The sequence below is a fragment of the Genypterus blacodes genome, unplaced genomic scaffold (genome assembly GCF_046128005.1).
Source record: "Genypterus blacodes isolate CSIRO-AG114 ecotype Tasmania unplaced genomic scaffold, CSIRO-AGI_Gbla_v1 ptg000039l_1, whole genome shotgun sequence".
Classification (NCBI taxonomy): Eukaryota; Metazoa; Chordata; class Actinopteri; order Ophidiiformes; family Ophidiidae; genus Genypterus; species Genypterus blacodes.
The window spans coordinates 2,751,432-2,768,345 of record NW_027466852.1 but is presented as its reverse complement, the minus strand read 5'-3'; the positions used below and the strand labels follow the sequence as shown (position 1 = coordinate 2,768,345).

The window sequence follows — 16,914 nt, the reverse complement described above, 5'->3', positions numbered from 1 at the left end:
TTCCTGAAATGACAGTGAAGGAGAAACAGCGCCCCCCGCTGCTTAGAGGGCAAAAATGCTTACGGCACCGGGTATTCCCAGGCGGTCTCCCATCCAAGTACTAACCCGGCCCGACCCTGCTTAGCTTCCGAGATCGGACGAGATCGGGCGTGTTCAGAGTGGTATGGCCGTAAACGAGGAGTGCAGCCACACACAGGCTCTTTATAGGTGAGACAGACCCGGGTCAAGTCACTGTGCACACAAAGATACCAAACTACGTTTTTGGAAAATAATTTATGATCCAAATCAACATTTAAAGCTTTGGTGATGGAGGGTTAGGTCAGGAGAAATGAATTTCTCCTCTTTTCCTCTCCTTTTCTCTCTTTTTTTTCTTATCTTGTCTTCTACCCCAGTGTCATTTAGTAAATATTATTGTCGCATTTTACACTTCACTCAATGCTGCACAGCTGTAGAACTTTCTTCATCTTTGTTCATATAATTGTGATGTTGAATAATTAGCCAATTGAAAGAGGTTCTCAGTTATATTCCTTTTTAAAGCTCTTTAAATGTTATTGTACTTTTGTACAGCTGTGCAGCATTGAGTGAAGTGTAAAAAGCTGCAATAATATTTCCTGAAATGACAGTGAAGGAGAAACAGCGCCCCCCGCTGCTTAGAGGGCAAAAATGCTTACGGCACCGGGTATTCCCAGGCGGTCTCCCATCCAAGTACTTACCCGGCCCGACCCTGCTTAGCTTCCGAGATCGGACGAGATCGGGCGTGTTCAGAGTGGTATGGCCGTAAACGAGGAGTGCAGCCACACACAGGCTCTTTATAGGTGAGACAGACCCGGGTCAAGTCATTGTGTACACACAACTACGTTAAAGTTCATGAATATCACAATTAACATGATGCCTTCATTAGAAACACACATTTCTGGTTAGTCAAGTCTTACCTCATGAAACTGATAATCCACACATAGAACATAAAAAGTGACCACTAACAACTCCTACGCTCACGATGGTCATCATCATCATCTTCATCATCTTCATCATCATCTTCATCATCACACAGTGGCTCGTCTCATTCACTTCTCATGTGCATTTATTCGTCATATATTATGACCATGTACAATACTGGTTTTCTGATTGTGTGCTTTCATATAGCTTTCCTAATGTAACTTCAATGTTTTTTGAAATGTTTATGGGTTCAAAGCCAGCTGGAACCATCTTTGGCTTTTCCTCACTTCCACACACACACACACACACACACACGGTCTCTCTCTCTCTCTCTCTCTCTCTCTCTCTCTCTGTGTGTGGGGAGGGGGCGTATACAGAATACCAGGACAGAGGGAGTGTTAATTTGCAAATTGTAGAAGTTTCTCAGTTATATTCCTTTTTAAAGCTCTTTAAATGTTATTGTACTTTTGTACAGCTGTGCAGCATTGAGTGAAGTGTAAAAAGCTGCAATAATATTTCCTGAAATGACAGTGAAGGAGAAACAGCGCCCCCCGCTGCTTAGAGGGCGAAAATGCTTACGGCACCGGGTATTCCCAGGCGGTCTCCCATCCAAGTACTAACCCGGCCCGACCCTGCTTAGCTTCCGAGATCGGACGAGATCGGGCGTGTTCAGAGTGGTATGGCCGTAAACGAGGAGTGCAGCCACACACAGGCTCTTTATAGGTGAGACAGACCCGGGTCAAGTCACTGTGCACACAAAGATACCAAACTACGTTTTTGGAAAATAATTTATGATCCAAATCAACATTTAAAGCTTTGGTGATGGAGGGTTAGGTCAGGAGAAATGAATTTCTCCTCTTTTCCTCTCCTTTTCTCTCTTTTTTTTCTTATCTTGTCTTCTACCCCAGTGTCATTTAGTAAATATTATTGTCGCATTTTACACTTCACTCAATGCTGCACAGCTGTAGAACTTTCTTCATCTTTGTTCATATAATTGTGATGTTGAATAATTAGCCAATTGAAAGAGGTTCTCAGTTATATTCCTTTTTAAAGCTCTTTAAATGTTATTGTACTTTTGTACAGCTGTGCAGCATTGAGTGAAGTGTAAAAAGCTGCAATAATATTTCCTGAAATGACAGTGAAGGAGAAACAGCGCCCCCCGCTGCTTAGAGGGCAAAAATGCTTACGGCACCGGGTATTCCCAGGCGGTCTCCCATCCAAGTACTAACCCGGCCCGACCCTGCTTAGCTTCCAAGATCGGACGAGATCGGGCGTGTTCAGAGTGGTATAGCCTTAAACGAGGAGTGCAGCCACACACAGGCTCTTTATAGGTGAGACAGACCCGGGTCAAGTCATTGTGTACACACAACTACGTTAAAGTTCATGAATATCACAATTAACATGATGCCTTCATTAGAAACACACATTTCTGGTTAGTCAAGTCTTACCTCATGAAACTGATAATCCACACATAGAACATAAAAAGTGACCACTAACAACTCCTACGCTCACGATGGTCATCATCATCATCTTCATCATCTTCATCATCATCTTCATCATCACACAGTGGCTCGTCTCATTCACTTCTCATGTGCATTTATTCTTCATATATTATGACCATGTACAATACTGGTTTTCTGATTGTGTGCTTTCATATATCTTTCCTAATGTAACTTCAATGTTTTTTGAAATGTTTATGGGTTCAAAGCCAGCTGGAACCATCTTTGGCTTTTCCTCACTTCCACACACACACACACACACACACGGTCTCTCTCTCTCTCTCACTCTCTCTCTCTCTCTGTGTGTGGGGAGGGGGCGTATACAGAATACCAGGACAGAGGGAGTGTTAATTTGCAAATTGTAGAAGTTTCTCAGTTATATTCCTTTTTAAAGCTCTTTAAATGTTATTGTACTTTTGTACAGCTGTGCAGCATTGAGTGAAGTGTAAAAAGCTGCAATAATATTTCCTGAAATGACAGTGAAGGAGAAACAGCGCCCCCCGCTGCTTAGAGGGCGAAAATGCTTACGGCACCGGGTATTCCCAGGCGGTCTCCCATCCAAGTACTAACCCGGCCCGACCCTGCTTAGCTTCCGAGATCGGACGAGATCGGGCGTGTTCAGAGTGGTATGGCCGTAAACGAGGAGTGCAGCCACACACAGGCTCTTTATAGGTGAGACAGACCCGGGTCAAGTCACTGTGCACACAAAGATACCAAACTACGTTTTTGGAAAATAATTTATGATCCAAATCAACATTTAAAGCTTTGGTGATGGAGGGTTAGGTCAGGAGAAATGAATTTCTCCTCTTTTCCTCTCCTTTTCTCTCTTTTTTTTCTTATCTTGTCTTCTACCCCAGTGTCATTTAGTAAATATTATTGCCGCATTTTACACTTCACTCAATGCTGCACAGCTGTAGAACTTTCTTCATCTTTGTTCATATAATTGTGATGTTGAATAATTAGCCAATTGAAAGAGGTTCTCAGTTATATTCCTTTTTAAAGCTCTTTAAATGTTATTGTACTTTTGTACAGCTGTGCAGCATTGAGTGAAGTGTAAAAAGCTGCAATAATATTTCCTGAAATGACAGTGAAGGAGAAACAGCGCCCCCCGCTGCTTAGAGGGCAAAAATGCTTACGGCACCGGGTATTCCCAGGCGGTCTCCCATCCAAGTACTAACCCGGCCCGACCCTGCTTAGCTTCCGAGATCGGACGAGATCGGGCGTGTTCAGAGTGGTATGGCCGTAAACGAGGAGTGCAGCCACACACAGGCTCTTTATAGGTGAGACAGACCCGGGTCAAGTCATTGTGTACACACAACTACGTTAAAGTTCATGAATATCACAATTAACATGATGCCTTCATTAGAAACACACATTTCTGGTTAGTCAAGTCTTACCTCATGAAACTGATAATCCACACATAGAACATAAAAAGTGACCACTAACAACTCCTACGCTCACGATGGTCATCATCATCATCTTCATCATCTTCATCATCATCTTCATCATCACACAGTGGCTCGTCTCATTCACTTCTCATGTGCATTTATTCTTCATATATTATGACCATGTACAATACTGGTTTTCTGATTGTGTGCTTTCATATATCTTTCCTAATGTAACTTCAATGTTTTTTGAAATGTTTATGGGTTCAAAGCCAGCTGGAACCATCTTTGGCTTTTCCTCACTTCCACACACACACACACACACACACACGGTCTCTCTCTCTCTCTCTCTCTCTCTCTCTCTCTCTGTGTGTGGGGAGGGGGCGTATACAGAATACCAGGACAGAGGGAGTGTTAATTTGCAAATTGTAGAAGTTTCTCAGTTATATTCCTTTTTAAAGCTCTTTAAATGTTATTGTACTTGTGTACAGCTGTGCAGCATTGAGTGAAGTGTAAAAACCTGCAATAATATTTCCTGAAATGACAGTGAAGGAGAAACAGCGCCCCCCGCTGCTTAGAGGGCGAAAATGCTTACGGCACCGGGTATTCCCAGGCGGTCTCCCATCCAAGTACTAACCCGGCCCGACCCTGCTTAGCTTCCGAGATCGGACGAGATCGGGCGTGTTCAGAGTGGTATGGCCGTAAACGAGGAGTGCAGCCACACACAGGCTCTTTATAGGTGAGACAGACCCGGGTCAAGTCACTGTGCACACAAAGATACCAAACTACGTTTTTGGAAAATAATTTATGATCCAAATCAACATTTAAAGCTTTGGTGATGGAGGGTTAGGTCAGGAGAAATGAATTTCTCCTCTTTTCCTCTCCTTTTCTCTCTTTTTTTTCTTATCTTGTCTTCTACCCCAGTGTCATTTAGTAAATATTATTGTCGCATTTTACACTTCACTCAATGCTGCACAGCTGTAGAACTTTCTTCATCTTTGTTCATATAATTGTGATGTTGAATAATTAGCCAATTGAAAGAGGTTCTCAGTTATATTCCTTTTTAAAGCTCTTTAAATGTTATTGTACTTTTGTACAGCTGTGCAGCATTGAGTGAAGTGTAAAAAGCTGCAATAATATTTCCTGAAATGACAGTGAAGGAGAAACAGCGCCCCCCGCTGCTTAGAGGGCAAAAATGCTTAAGGCACCGGGTATTCCCAGGCGGTCTTCCATCCAAGTACTAACCCGGCCCGACCCTGCTTAGCTTCCGAGATCGGACGAGATCGGGCGTGTTCAGAGTGGTATGGCCGTAAACGAGGAGTGCAGCCACACACAGGCTCTTTATAGGTGAGACAGACCCGGGTCAAGTCATTGTGTACACACAACTACGTTAAAGTTCATGAATATCACAATTAACATGATGCCTTCATTAGAAACACACATTTCTGGTTAGTCAAGTCTTACCTCATGAAACTGATAATCCACACATAGAACATAAAAAGTGACCACTAACAACTCCTACGCTCACGATGGTCATCATCATCATCTTCATCATCTTCATCATCATCTTCATCATCACACAGTGGCTCGTCTCATTCACTTCTCATGTGCATTTATTCTTCATATATTATGACCATGTCCAATACTGGTTTTCTGATTGTGTGCTTTCATATATCTTTCCTAATGTAACTTCAATGTTTTTTGAAATGTTTATGGGTTCAAAGCCAGCTGGAACCATCTTTGGCTTTTCCTCACTTCCACACACACACACACACACACACACGGTCTCTCTCTCTCTCTCTCTCTCTCTCTCTCTCTCTCTCTCTCTGTGTGTGGGGAGGGGGCGTATACAGAATACCAGGACAGAGGGAGTGTTAATTTGCAAATTGTAGAAGTTTCTCAGTTATATTCCTTTTTAAAGCTCTTTAAATGTTATTGTACTTTTGTACAGCTGTGCAGCATTGAGTGAAGTGTAAAAAGCTGCAATAATATTTCCTGAAATGACAGTGAGGGAGAAACAGCGCCCCCCGCTGCTTAGAGGGCAAAAATGCTTACGGCACCGGGTATTCCCAGGCGGTCTCCCATCCAAGTACTAACCCGGCCCGACCCTGCTTAGCTTCCGAGATCGGACGAGATCGGGCGTGTTCAGAGTGGTATGGCCGTAAACGAGGAGTGCAGCCACACACAGGCTCTTTATAGGTGAGACAGACCCGGGTCAAGTCACTGTGCACACAAAGATACCAAACTACGTTTTTGGAAAATAATTTATGATCCAAATCAACATTTAAAGCTTTGGTGATGGAGGGTTAGGTCAGGAGAAATGAATTTCTCCTCTTTTCCTCTCCTTTTCTCTCTTTTTTTTCTTATCTTGTCTTCTACCCCAGTGTCATTTAGTAAATATTATTGTCGCATTTTACACTTCACTCAATGCTGCACAGCTGTAGAACTTTCTTCATCTTTGTTCATATAATTGTGATGTTGAATAATTAGCCAATTGAAAGAGGTTCTCAGTTATATTCCTTTTTAAAGCTCTTTAAATGTTATTGTACTTTTGTACAGCTGTGCAGCATTGAGTGAAGTGTAAAAAGCTGCAATAATATTTCCTGAAATGACAGTGAAGGAGAAACAGCGCCCCCCGCAGCGTAGATGGCAAAAATGCTTACGGCACCGGGTATTCCCAGGCGGTCTCCCATCCAAGTACTAACCCGGCCCGACCCTGCTTAGCTTCCGAGATCGGACGAGATCGGGCGTGTTCAGAGTGGTATGGCCGTAAACGAGAATAGCAGCCACACACAGGCTCTTTATAGATGAGACAGACCCGGGTCAAGTCATTGTGTACACACAACTACGTTAAAGTTCATGAATATCACAATTAACATGATGCCTTCATTAGAAACACACATTTCTGGTTAGTCAAGTCTTACCTCATGAAACTGATAATCCACACATAGAACATAAAAAGTGACCACTAACAACTCCTACGCTCACGATGGTCATCATCATCATCTTCATCATCTTCTTCATCATCTTCATCATCACACAGTGGCTCGTCTCATTCACTTCTCATGTGCATTTATTCTTCATATATTATGACCATGTACAATACTGGTTTTCTGATTGTGTGCTTTCATATATCTTTCCTAATGTAACTTCAATGTTTTTTGAAATGTTTATGGGTTCAAAGCCAGCTGGAACCATCTTTGGATTTTCCTCACTTCCACACACACACACACACACACACACACGGTCTCTCTCTCTCTCTCTCTCTCTCTCTCTCTCTCTCTCTCTCTCTCTCTCTCTCTCTCTCTCTGTGTGTGGGGAGGGGGCGTATACAGAATACCAGGACATAGGGAGTGTTAATTTGCAAATTGTAGAAGTTTCTCAGTTAAATTCCTTTTTAAAGCTCTTTAAATGTTATTGCACTTTTGTACAGCTGTGCAGCATTGAGTGAAGTGTAAAAAGCTGCAATAATATTTCCTGAAATGACAGTGAAGGAGAAACAGCGCCCCCCGCTGCTTAGAGGGCAAAAATGCTTACGGCACCGGGTATTCCCAGGCGGTCTCCCATCCAAGTACTAACCCGGCCCGACCCTGCTTAGCTTCCGAGATCGGACGAGATCGGGCGTGTTCAGAGTGGTATGGCCGTAAACGAGGAGTGCAGCCACACACAGGCTCTTTATAGGTGAGACAGACCCGGGTCAAGTCACTGTGCACACAAAGATACCAAACTACGTTTTTGGAAAATAATTTATGATCCAAATCAACATTTAAAGCTTTGGTGATGGAGGGTTAGGTCAGGAGAAATGAATTTCTCCTCTTTTCCTCTCCTTTTCTCTCTTTTTTTTCTTATCTTGTCTTCTACCCCAGTGTCATTTAGTAAATATTATTGCCGCATTTTACACTTCACTCAATGCTGCACAGCTGTAGAACTTTCTTCATCTTTGTTCATATAATTGTGATGTTGAATAATTAGCCAATTGAAAGAGGTTCTCAGTTATATTCCTTTTTAAAGCTCTTTAAATGTTATTGTACTTTTGTACAGCTGTGCAGCATTGAGTGAAGTGTAAAAAGCTGCAATAATATTTCCTGAAATGACAGTGAAGGAGAAACAGCGCCCCCTGCTGCTTAGAGGGCGAAAATGCTTACGGCACCGGGTATTCCCAGGCGGTCTCCCATCCAAGTACTAACCCGGCCCGACCCTGCTTAGCTTCCGAGATCGGGCATGTTCAGAGTGGTATGGCCGTAAACGAGGAGTGCAGCCACACACAGGCTCTTTATAGGTGAGACAGACCCGGGTCAAGTCATTGTGTACACACAACTATGTTAAAGTTCATGAATATCACAATTAACATGATGCCTTCATTAGAAACACACATTTCTGGTTAGTCAAGTCTTACCTCATGAAACTGATAATCCACACATAGAACATAAAAAGTGACCACTAACAACTCCTACGCTCACGATGGTCATCATCATCATCTTCATCATCTTCATCATCATCTTCATCATCACACAGTGGCTCGTCTCATTCACTTCTCATGTGCATTTATTCTTCATATATTATGACCATGTACAATACTGGTTTTCTGATTGTGTGCTTTCATATATCTTTCCTAATGTAACTTCAATGTTTTTTGAAATGTTTATGGGTTCAAAGCCAGCTGGAACCATCTTTGGCTTTTCCTCACTTCCACACACACACACACACACACACACGGTCTCTCTCTCTCTCTCTCTCTCTCTCTCTCTCTCTCTCTCTCTCTCTCTGTGTGTGTGGGGAGGGGGCGTATACAGAATACCAGGACAGAGGGAGTGTTAATTTGCAAATTGTAGAAGTTTCTCAGTTATATTCCTTTTTAAAGCTCTTTAAATGTTATTGTACTTTTGTACAGCTGTGCAGCATTGAGTGAAGTGTAAAAAGCTGCAATAATATTTCCTGAAATGACAGTGAAGGAGAAACAGCGCCCCCCGCTGCTTAGAGGGCGAAAATGCTTACGGCACCGGGTATTCCCAGGCGGTCTCCCATCCAAGTACTAACCCGGCCCGACCCTGCTTAGCTTCCGAGATCGGACGAGATCGGGCGTGTTCAGAGTGGTATGGCCGTAAACGAGGAGTGCAGCCACACACAGGCTCTTTATAGGTGAGACAGACCCGGGTCAAGTCATTGTGTACACACAACTACATTAAAGTTCATGAATATCACAATTAACATGATGCCTTCATTAGAAACACACATTTCTGGTTAGTCAAGTCTTACCTCATGAAACTGATAATCCACACATAGAACATAAAAAGTGACCACTAACAACTCCTACGCTCACGATGGTCATCATCATCATCTTCATCATCTTCATCATCATCTTCATCATCACACAGTGGCTCGTCTCATTCACTTCTCATGTGCATTTATTCTTCATATATTATGACCATGTACAATACTGGTTTTCTGATTGTGTGCTTTCATATATCTTTCCTAATGTAACTTCAATGTTTTTTGAAATGTTTATGGGTTCAAAGCCAGCTGGAACCATCTTTGGCTTTTCCTCACTTCCACACACACACACACACACACACACGGTCTCTCTCTCTCTCTCTCTCTCTCTCTCTCTCTCTCTCTCTCTCTCTCTCTCTCTCTCTCTCTCTCTCTCTCTGTGTGTGGGGAGGGGGCGTATACAGAATACCAGGACATAGGGAGTGTTAATTTGCAAATTGTAGAAGTTTCTCAGTTATATTCCTTTTTAAAGCTCTTTAAATGTTATTGTACGTTTGTACAGCTGTGCAGCATTGAGTGAAGTGTAAAAAGCTGCAATAATATTTCCTGAAATGACAGTGAAGGAGAAACAGCGCCCCCCGCTGCTTAGAGGGCGAAAATGCTTACGGCACCGGGTATTCCCAGGCGGTCTCCCATCCAAGTACTAACCCGGCCCGACCCTGCTTAGCTTCTGAGATCGGACGAGATCGGGCGTGTTCAGAGTGGTATGGCCGTAAACGAGGAGTGCAGCCACACACAGGCTCTTTATAGGTGAGACAGACCCGGGTCAAGTCATTGTGTACACACAACTACGTTAAAGTTCATGAATATCACAATTAACATGATGCCTTCATTAGAAACACACATTTCTGGTTAGTCAAGTCTTACCTCATGAAACTGATAATCCACACATAGAACATAAAAAGTGACCACTAACAACTCCTACGCTCACGATGGTCATCATCATCATCTTCATCATCTTCATCATCATCTTCATCATCACACAGTGGCTCGTCTCATTCACTTCTCATGTGCATTTATTCTTCATATATTATGACCATGTACAATACTGGTTTTCTGATTGTGTGCTTTCATATATCTTTCCTAATGTAACTTCAATGTTTTTTGAAATGTTTATGGGTTCAAAGCCAGCTGGAACCATCTTTGGCTTTTCCTCACTTCCACACACACACACACGGTCTCTCTCTCTCTCTCTCTCTCTCTCTCTCTCTCCCTCTCTCTCTCTCTCTCTCTCTCTCTCTGTGTGTGTGGGGAGGGGGCGTATAGAGAATACCAGGACGGAGGGAGTGTTAATTTGCAAATTGTAGAAGTTTCTCAGTTATATTCCTTTTTAAAGCTCTTTAAATGTTATTGTACTTTTGTACAGCTGTGCAGCATTGAGTGAAGTGTAAAAAGCTGCAATAATATTTCCTGAAATGACAGTGAAGGAGAAACAGCGCCCCCCGCTGCTTAGAGGGCGAAAATGCTTACGGCACCGGGTATTCCCAGGCGGTCTTCCATCCAAGTACTAACCCGGCCCGACCCTGCTTAGCTTCCGAGATCGGACGAGATCGGGCGTGTTCAGAGTGGTATGGCCGTAAACGAGGAGTGCAGCCACACACAGGCTCTTTATAGGTGAGACAGACCCGGGTCAAGTCACTGTGCACACAAAGATACCAAACTACGTTTTTGGAAAATAATTTATGATCCAAATCAACATTTAAAGCTTTGGTGATGGAGGGTTAGGTCAGGAGAAATGAATTTCTCCTCTTTTCCTCTCCTTTTCTCTCTTTTTTTTCTTATCTTGTCTTCTACCCCAGTGTCATTTAGTAAATATTATTGCCGCATTTTACACTTCACTCAATGCTGCACAGCTGTAGAACTTTCTTCATCTTTGTTCATATAATTGTGATGTTGAATAATTAGCCAATTGAAAGAGGTTCTCAGTTATATTCCTTTTTAAAGCTCTTTAAATGTTATTGTACTTTTGTACAGCTGTGCAGCATTGAGTGAAGTGTAAAAAGCTGCAATAATATTTCCTGAAATGACAGTGAAGGAGAAACAGCGCCCCCCGCTGCTTAGAGGGCGAAAATGCTTACGGCACCGGGTATTCCCAGGCGGTCTTCCATCCAAGTACTAACCCGGCCCGACCCTGCTTAGCTTCCGAGATCGGACGAGATCGGGCGTGTTCAGAGTGGTATGGCCGTAAACGAGGAGTGCAGCCACACACAGGCTCTTTATAGGTGAGACAGACCCGGGTCAAGTCACTGTGCACACAAAGATACCAAACTACGTTTTTGGAAAATAATTTATGATCCAAATCAACATTTAAAGCTTTGGTGATGGAGGGTTAGGTCAGGAGAAATGAATTTCTCCTCTTTTCCTCTCCTTTTCTCTCTTTTTTTTCTTATCTTGTCTTCTACCCCAGTGTCATTTAGTAAATATTATTGCCGCATTTTACACTTCACTCAATGCTGCACAGCTGTAGAACTTTCTTCATCTTTGTTCATATAATTGTGATGTTGAATAATTAGCCAATTGAAAGAGGTTCTCAGTTATATTCCTTTTTAAAGCTCTTTAAATGTTATTGTACTTTTGTACAGCTGTGCAGCATTGAGTGAAGTGTAAAAAGCTGCAATAATATTTCCTGAAATGACAGTGAAGGAGAAACAGCGCCCCCCGCTGCTTAGAGGGCGAAAATGCTTACGGCACCGGGTATTCCCAGGCGGTCTCCCATCCAAGTACTAACCCGGCCCGACCCTGCTTAGCTTCCGAGATCGGACGAGATCGGGCGTGTTCAGAGTGGTATGGCCGTAAACGAGGAGTGCAGCCACACACAGGCTCTTTATAGGTGAGACAGACCCGGGTCAAGTCATTGTGTACACACAACTACGTTAAAGTTCATGAATATCACAATTAACATGATGCCTTCATTAGAAACACACATTTCTGGTTAGTCAAGTCTTACCTCATGAAACTGATAATCCACACATAGAACATAAAAAGTGACCACTAACAACTCCTACGCTCACGATGGTCATCATCATCATCTTCATCATCTTCATCATCATCTTCATCATCACACAGTGGCTCGTCTCATTCACTTCTCATGTGCATTTATTCTTCATATATTATGACCATGTACAATACTGGTTTTCTGATTGTGTGCTTTCATATATCTTTCCTAATGTAACTTCAATGTTTTTTGAAATGTTTATGGGTTCAAAGCCAGCTGGAACCATCTTTGGCTTTTCCTCACTTCCACACACACACACACGGTCTCTCTCTCTCTCTCTCTCTCTCTCTCTCTCTCCCTCTCTCTCTCTCTCTCTCTCTCTCTCTGTGTGTGTGGGGAGGGGGCGTATACAGAATACCAGGACGGAGGGAGTGTTAATTTGCAAATTGTAGAAGTTTCTCAGTTATATTCCTTTTTAAAGCTCTTTAAATGTTATTGTACTTTTGTACAGCTGTGCAGCATTGAGTGAAGTGTAAAAAGCTGCAATAATATTTCCTGAAATGACAGTGAAGGAGAAACAGCGCCCCCCGCTGCTTAGAGGGCGAAAATGCTTACGGCACCGGGTATTCCCAGGCGGTCTTCCATCCAAGTACTAACCCGGCCCGACCCTGCTTAGCTTCCGAGATCGGACGAGATCGGGCGTGTTCAGAGTGGTATGGCCGTAAACGAGGAGTGCAGCCACACACAGGCTCTTTATAGGTGAGACAGACCCGGGTCAAGTCACTGTGCACACAAAGATACCAAACTACGTTTTTGGAAAATAATTTATGATCCAAATCAACATTTAAAGCTTTGGTGATGGAGGGTTAGGTCAGGAGAAATGAATTTCTCCTCTTTTCCTCTCCTTTTCTCTCTTTTTTTTCTTATCTTGTCTTCTACCCCAGTGTCATTTAGTGAATATTATTGCCGCATTTTACACTTCACTCAATGCTGCACAGCTGTAGAACTTTCTTCATCTTTGTTCATATAATTGTGATGTTGAATAATTAGCCAATTGAAAGAGGTTCTCAGTTATATTCCTTTTTAAAGCTCTTTAAATGTTATTGTACTTTTGTACAGCTGTGCAGCATTGAGTGAAGTGTAAAAAGCTGCAATAATATTTCCTGAAATGACAGTGAAGGAGAAACAGCGCCCCCCGCTGCTTAGAGGGCGAAAATGCTTACGGCACCGGGTATTCCCAGGCGGTCTCCCATCCAAGTACTAACCCGGCCCGACCCTGCTTAGCTTCCGAGATCGGACGAGATCGGGCGTGTTCAGAGTGGTATGGCCGTAAACGAGGAGTGCAGCCACACACAGGCTCTTTATAGGTGAGACAGACCCGGGTCAAGTCACTGTGCACACAAAGATACCAAACTACGTTTTTGGAAAATAATTTATGATCCAAATCAACATTTAAAGCTTTGGTGATGGAGGGTTAGGTCAGGAGAAATGAATTTCTCCTCTTTTCCTCTCCTTTTCTCTCTTTTTTTTCTTATCTTGTCTTCTACCCCAGTGTCATTTAGTAAATATTATTGTCGCATTTTACACTTCACTCAATGCTGCACAGCTGTAGAACTTTCTTCATCTTTGTTCATATAATTGTGATGTTGAATAATTAGCCAATTGAAAGAGGTTCTCAGTTATATTCCTTTTTAAAGCTCTTTAAATGTTATTGTACTTTTGTACAGCTGTGCAGCATTGAGTGAAGTGTAAAAAGCTGCAATAATATTTCCTGAAATGACAGTGAAGGAGAAACAGCGCCCCCCGCTGCTTAGAGGGCGAAAATGCTTACGGCACCGGGTATTCCCAGGCGGTCTCCCATCCAAGTACTAACCCGGCCCGACCCTGCTTAGCTTCCGAGATCGGACGAGATCGGGCGTGTTCAGAGTGGTATGGCCGTAAACGAGGAGTGCAGCCACACACAGGCTCTTTATAGGTGAGACAGACCCGGGTCAAGTCATTGTGTGCACACAACTACGTTAAAGTTCATGAATATCACAATTAACATGATGCCTTCATTAGAAACACACATTTCTGGTTAGTCAAGTCTTACCTCATGAAACTGATAATCCACACATAGAACATAAAAAGTGACCACTAACAACTCCTACGCTCACGATGGTCATCATCATCATCTTCATCATCTTCATCATCATCTTCATCATCACACAGTGGCTCGTCTCATTCACTTCTCATGTGCATTTATTCTTCATATATTATGACCATGTACAATACTGGTTTTCTGATTGTGTGCTTTCATATATCTTTCCTAATGTAACTTCAATGTTTTTTGAAATGTTTATGGGTTCAAAGCCAGCTGGAACCATCTTTGGCTTTTCCTCACTTCCACACACACACACACACACACACACGGTCTCTCTCTCTCTCGCTCTCTCTCTCTCTCTCTGTGTGTGGGGAGGGGGCGTATACAGAATACCAGGACAGAGGGAGTGTTAATTTGCAAATTGTAGAAGTTTCTCAGTTATATTCCTTTTTAAAGCTCTTTAAATGTTATTGTACTTGTGTACAGCTGTGCAGCATTGAGTGAAGTGTAAAAAGCTGCAATAATATTTCCTGAAATGACAGTGAAGGAGAAACAGCGCCCCCCGCTGCTTAGAGGGCGAAAATGCTTACGGCCCCGGGTATTCCCAGGCGGTCTCCCATCCAAGTACTAACCCGGCCCGACCCTGCTTAGCTTCCGAGATCGGACGAGATCGGGCGTGTTCAGTGTGGTATGGCCGTAAACGAGGAGTGCAGCCACACACAGGCTCTTTATAGGTGAGACAGACCCGGGTCAAGTCACTGTGCACACAAAGATACCAAACTACGTTTTTGGAAAATAATTTATGATCCAAATCAACATTTAAAGCTTTGGTGATGGAGGGTTAGGTCAGGAGAAATGAATTTCTCCTCTTTTCCTCTCCTTTTCTCTCTTTTTTTTCTTATCTTGTCTTCTACCCCAGTGTCATTTAGTAAATATTATTGTCGCATTTTACACTTCACTCAATGCTGCACAGCTGTAGAACTTTCTTCATCTTTGTTCATATAATTGTGATGTTGAATAATTAGCCAATTGAAAGAGGTTCTCAGTTATATTCCTTTTTAAAGCTCTTTAAATGTTATTGTACTTTTGTACAGCTGTGCAGCATTGAGTGAAGTGTAAAAAGCTGCAATAATATTTCCTGAAATGACAGTGAAGGAGAAACAGCGCCCCCCGCTGCTTAGAGTGCAAAAATGCTTACGGCACCGGGTATTCCCAGGCGGTCTCCCATCCAAGTACTAACCCGGCCTGACCCTGCTTAGCTTCCGAGATCGGACGAGATCGGGCATGTTCAGAGTGGTATGGCCGTAAACGAGGAGTGCAGCCACACACAGGCTCTTTATAGGTGAGACAGACCCGGGTCAAGTCATTGTGTACACACAACTATGTTAAAGTTCATGAATATCACAATTAACATGATGCCTTCATTAGAAACACACATTTCTGGTTAGTCAAGTCTTACCTCATGAAACTGATAATCCACACATAGAACATAAAAAGTGACCACTAACAACTCCTACGCTCACGATGGTCATCATCTTCATCATCTTCATCATCATCTTCATCATCACACAGTGGCTCGTCTCATTCACTTCTCATGTGCATTTATTCTTCATATATTATGACCATGTACAATACTGGTTTTCTGATTGTGTGCTTTCATATATCTTTCCTAATGTAACTTCAATGTTTTTTGAAATGTTTATGGGTTCAAAGCCAGCTGGAACCATCTTTGGCTTTTCCTCACTTCCACACACACACACACACACACACACGGTCTCTCTCTCTCTCTCTCTCTCTCTCTCTCTCTCTCTCTCTCTGTGTGTGGGGAGGGGGCGTATACAGAATACCAGGACAGAGGGAGTGTTAATTTGCAAATTGTAGAAGTTTCTCAGTTATATTCCTTTTTAAAGCTCTTTAAATGTTATTGTACTTTTGTACAGCTGTGCAGCATTGAGTGAAGTGTAAAAAGCTGCAATAATATTTCCTGAAATGACAGTGAAGGAGAAACAGCGCCCCCCGCTGCTTAGAGGGCGAAAATGCTTACGGCACCGGGTATTCCCAGGCGGTCTCCCATCCAAGTACTAACCCGGCCCGACCCTGCTTAGCTTCCGAGATCGGACGAGATCGGGCGTGTTCAGAGTGGTATGGCCGTAAACGAGGAGTGCAGCCACACACAGGCTCTTTATAGGTGAGACAGACCCGGGTCAAGTCACTGTGCACACAAAGATACCAAACTACGTTTTTGGAAAATAATTTATGATCCAAATCAACATTTAAAGCTTTGGTGATGGAGGGTTAGGTCAGGAGAAATGAATTTCTCCTCTTTTCCTCTCCTTTTCTCTCTTTTTTTTCTTATCTTGTCTTCTACCCCAGTGTCATTTAGTAAATATTATTGTCGCATTTTACACTTCACTCAATGCTGCACAGCTGTAGAACTTTCTTCATCTTTGTTCATATAATTGTGATGTTGAATAATTAGCCAATTGAAAGAGGTTCTCAGTTATATTCCTTTTTAAAGCTCTTTAAATGTTATTGTACTTTTGTACAGCTGTGCAGCATTGAGTGAAGTGTAAAAAGCTGCAATAATATTTCCTGAAATGACAGTGAAGGAGAAACAGCGCCCCCCGCTGCTTAGAGGGCGAAAATGCTTACGGCACCGGGTATTCCCAGGCGGTCTCCCATCCAAGTACTAACCCGGCCCGACCCTGCTTAGCTTCCGAGATCGGACGAGATCGGGCGTGTTCAGAGTGGTATGGCCGTAAACGAGGAGTGCAGCCACACACAGGCTCTTTATAGGTGAGACAG

The 16,914-nt window shown here is 42.9% G+C and overlaps 23 non-coding genes and 1 pseudogene across 23 annotated transcripts; all 24 read right to left on the bottom strand.

Annotated features, from left to right (window-relative positions):
- Nucleotides 1-56: 56 nt before the first annotated feature.
- On the bottom strand, nucleotides 57-175 carry LOC142998943 (5S ribosomal RNA). Its single transcript, XR_012963228.1, has one exon. It is a non-coding gene; the product is annotated as a 5S ribosomal RNA (ribosomal RNA).
- Nucleotides 176-664: 489 nt separating this feature from the next.
- LOC142998633 (5S ribosomal RNA) lies at nucleotides 665-783 on the bottom strand. Its single transcript, XR_012962934.1, has one exon. It is a non-coding gene; the product is annotated as a 5S ribosomal RNA (ribosomal RNA).
- Nucleotides 784-1,508: 725 nt separating this feature from the next.
- On the bottom strand, nucleotides 1,509-1,627 carry LOC142998931 (5S ribosomal RNA). The gene has a single exon (XR_012963217.1). It is a non-coding gene; the product is annotated as a 5S ribosomal RNA (ribosomal RNA).
- Nucleotides 1,628-2,116: 489 nt separating this feature from the next.
- On the bottom strand, nucleotides 2,117-2,235 carry LOC142997548 (5S ribosomal RNA). Its single transcript, XR_012962269.1, has one exon. It is a non-coding gene; the product is annotated as a 5S ribosomal RNA (ribosomal RNA).
- Nucleotides 2,236-2,956: 721 nt separating this feature from the next.
- On the bottom strand, nucleotides 2,957-3,075 carry LOC142998920 (5S ribosomal RNA). Its single transcript, XR_012963206.1, has one exon. It is a non-coding gene; the product is annotated as a 5S ribosomal RNA (ribosomal RNA).
- Nucleotides 3,076-3,564: 489 nt separating this feature from the next.
- Nucleotides 3,565-3,683, bottom strand: LOC142998909 (5S ribosomal RNA). The gene has a single exon (XR_012963195.1). It is a non-coding gene; the product is annotated as a 5S ribosomal RNA (ribosomal RNA).
- A 725-nt stretch (nucleotides 3,684-4,408) lies between these two features.
- LOC142998897 (5S ribosomal RNA) lies at nucleotides 4,409-4,527 on the bottom strand. The gene has a single exon (XR_012963183.1). It is a non-coding gene; the product is annotated as a 5S ribosomal RNA (ribosomal RNA).
- A 489-nt stretch (nucleotides 4,528-5,016) lies between these two features.
- LOC142997325 (5S ribosomal RNA) lies at nucleotides 5,017-5,135 on the bottom strand. The gene has a single exon (XR_012962055.1). It is a non-coding gene; the product is annotated as a 5S ribosomal RNA (ribosomal RNA).
- A 733-nt stretch (nucleotides 5,136-5,868) lies between these two features.
- On the bottom strand, nucleotides 5,869-5,987 carry LOC142998885 (5S ribosomal RNA). Its single transcript, XR_012963172.1, has one exon. It is a non-coding gene; the product is annotated as a 5S ribosomal RNA (ribosomal RNA).
- A 489-nt stretch (nucleotides 5,988-6,476) lies between these two features.
- LOC142998874 (5S ribosomal RNA) lies at nucleotides 6,477-6,595 on the bottom strand. The gene has a single exon (XR_012963161.1). It is a non-coding gene; the product is annotated as a 5S ribosomal RNA (ribosomal RNA).
- A 755-nt stretch (nucleotides 6,596-7,350) lies between these two features.
- On the bottom strand, nucleotides 7,351-7,469 carry LOC142998862 (5S ribosomal RNA). Its single transcript, XR_012963150.1, has one exon. It is a non-coding gene; the product is annotated as a 5S ribosomal RNA (ribosomal RNA).
- A 489-nt stretch (nucleotides 7,470-7,958) lies between these two features.
- Nucleotides 7,959-8,067, bottom strand: LOC142998125 (5S ribosomal RNA; annotated as a pseudogene).
- A 741-nt stretch (nucleotides 8,068-8,808) lies between these two features.
- On the bottom strand, nucleotides 8,809-8,927 carry LOC142998850 (5S ribosomal RNA). Its single transcript, XR_012963139.1, has one exon. It is a non-coding gene; the product is annotated as a 5S ribosomal RNA (ribosomal RNA).
- A 763-nt stretch (nucleotides 8,928-9,690) lies between these two features.
- Nucleotides 9,691-9,809, bottom strand: LOC142998767 (5S ribosomal RNA). The gene has a single exon (XR_012963062.1). It is a non-coding gene; the product is annotated as a 5S ribosomal RNA (ribosomal RNA).
- Nucleotides 9,810-10,554: 745 nt separating this feature from the next.
- On the bottom strand, nucleotides 10,555-10,673 carry LOC142998709 (5S ribosomal RNA). The gene has a single exon (XR_012963007.1). It is a non-coding gene; the product is annotated as a 5S ribosomal RNA (ribosomal RNA).
- A 489-nt stretch (nucleotides 10,674-11,162) lies between these two features.
- LOC142998707 (5S ribosomal RNA) lies at nucleotides 11,163-11,281 on the bottom strand. The gene has a single exon (XR_012963005.1). It is a non-coding gene; the product is annotated as a 5S ribosomal RNA (ribosomal RNA).
- Nucleotides 11,282-11,770: 489 nt separating this feature from the next.
- Nucleotides 11,771-11,889, bottom strand: LOC142998839 (5S ribosomal RNA). The gene has a single exon (XR_012963128.1). It is a non-coding gene; the product is annotated as a 5S ribosomal RNA (ribosomal RNA).
- Nucleotides 11,890-12,634: 745 nt separating this feature from the next.
- Nucleotides 12,635-12,753, bottom strand: LOC142998706 (5S ribosomal RNA). Its single transcript, XR_012963004.1, has one exon. It is a non-coding gene; the product is annotated as a 5S ribosomal RNA (ribosomal RNA).
- Nucleotides 12,754-13,242: 489 nt separating this feature from the next.
- Nucleotides 13,243-13,361, bottom strand: LOC142998827 (5S ribosomal RNA). The gene has a single exon (XR_012963117.1). It is a non-coding gene; the product is annotated as a 5S ribosomal RNA (ribosomal RNA).
- A 489-nt stretch (nucleotides 13,362-13,850) lies between these two features.
- On the bottom strand, nucleotides 13,851-13,969 carry LOC142998815 (5S ribosomal RNA). The gene has a single exon (XR_012963106.1). It is a non-coding gene; the product is annotated as a 5S ribosomal RNA (ribosomal RNA).
- A 723-nt stretch (nucleotides 13,970-14,692) lies between these two features.
- Nucleotides 14,693-14,811, bottom strand: LOC142998837 (5S ribosomal RNA). The gene has a single exon (XR_012963127.1). It is a non-coding gene; the product is annotated as a 5S ribosomal RNA (ribosomal RNA).
- A 489-nt stretch (nucleotides 14,812-15,300) lies between these two features.
- On the bottom strand, nucleotides 15,301-15,419 carry LOC142997142 (5S ribosomal RNA). Its single transcript, XR_012961877.1, has one exon. It is a non-coding gene; the product is annotated as a 5S ribosomal RNA (ribosomal RNA).
- A 727-nt stretch (nucleotides 15,420-16,146) lies between these two features.
- On the bottom strand, nucleotides 16,147-16,265 carry LOC142998802 (5S ribosomal RNA). Its single transcript, XR_012963095.1, has one exon. It is a non-coding gene; the product is annotated as a 5S ribosomal RNA (ribosomal RNA).
- Nucleotides 16,266-16,754: 489 nt separating this feature from the next.
- LOC142998791 (5S ribosomal RNA) lies at nucleotides 16,755-16,873 on the bottom strand. The gene has a single exon (XR_012963084.1). It is a non-coding gene; the product is annotated as a 5S ribosomal RNA (ribosomal RNA).
- Nucleotides 16,874-16,914: the final 41 nt, after the last annotated feature.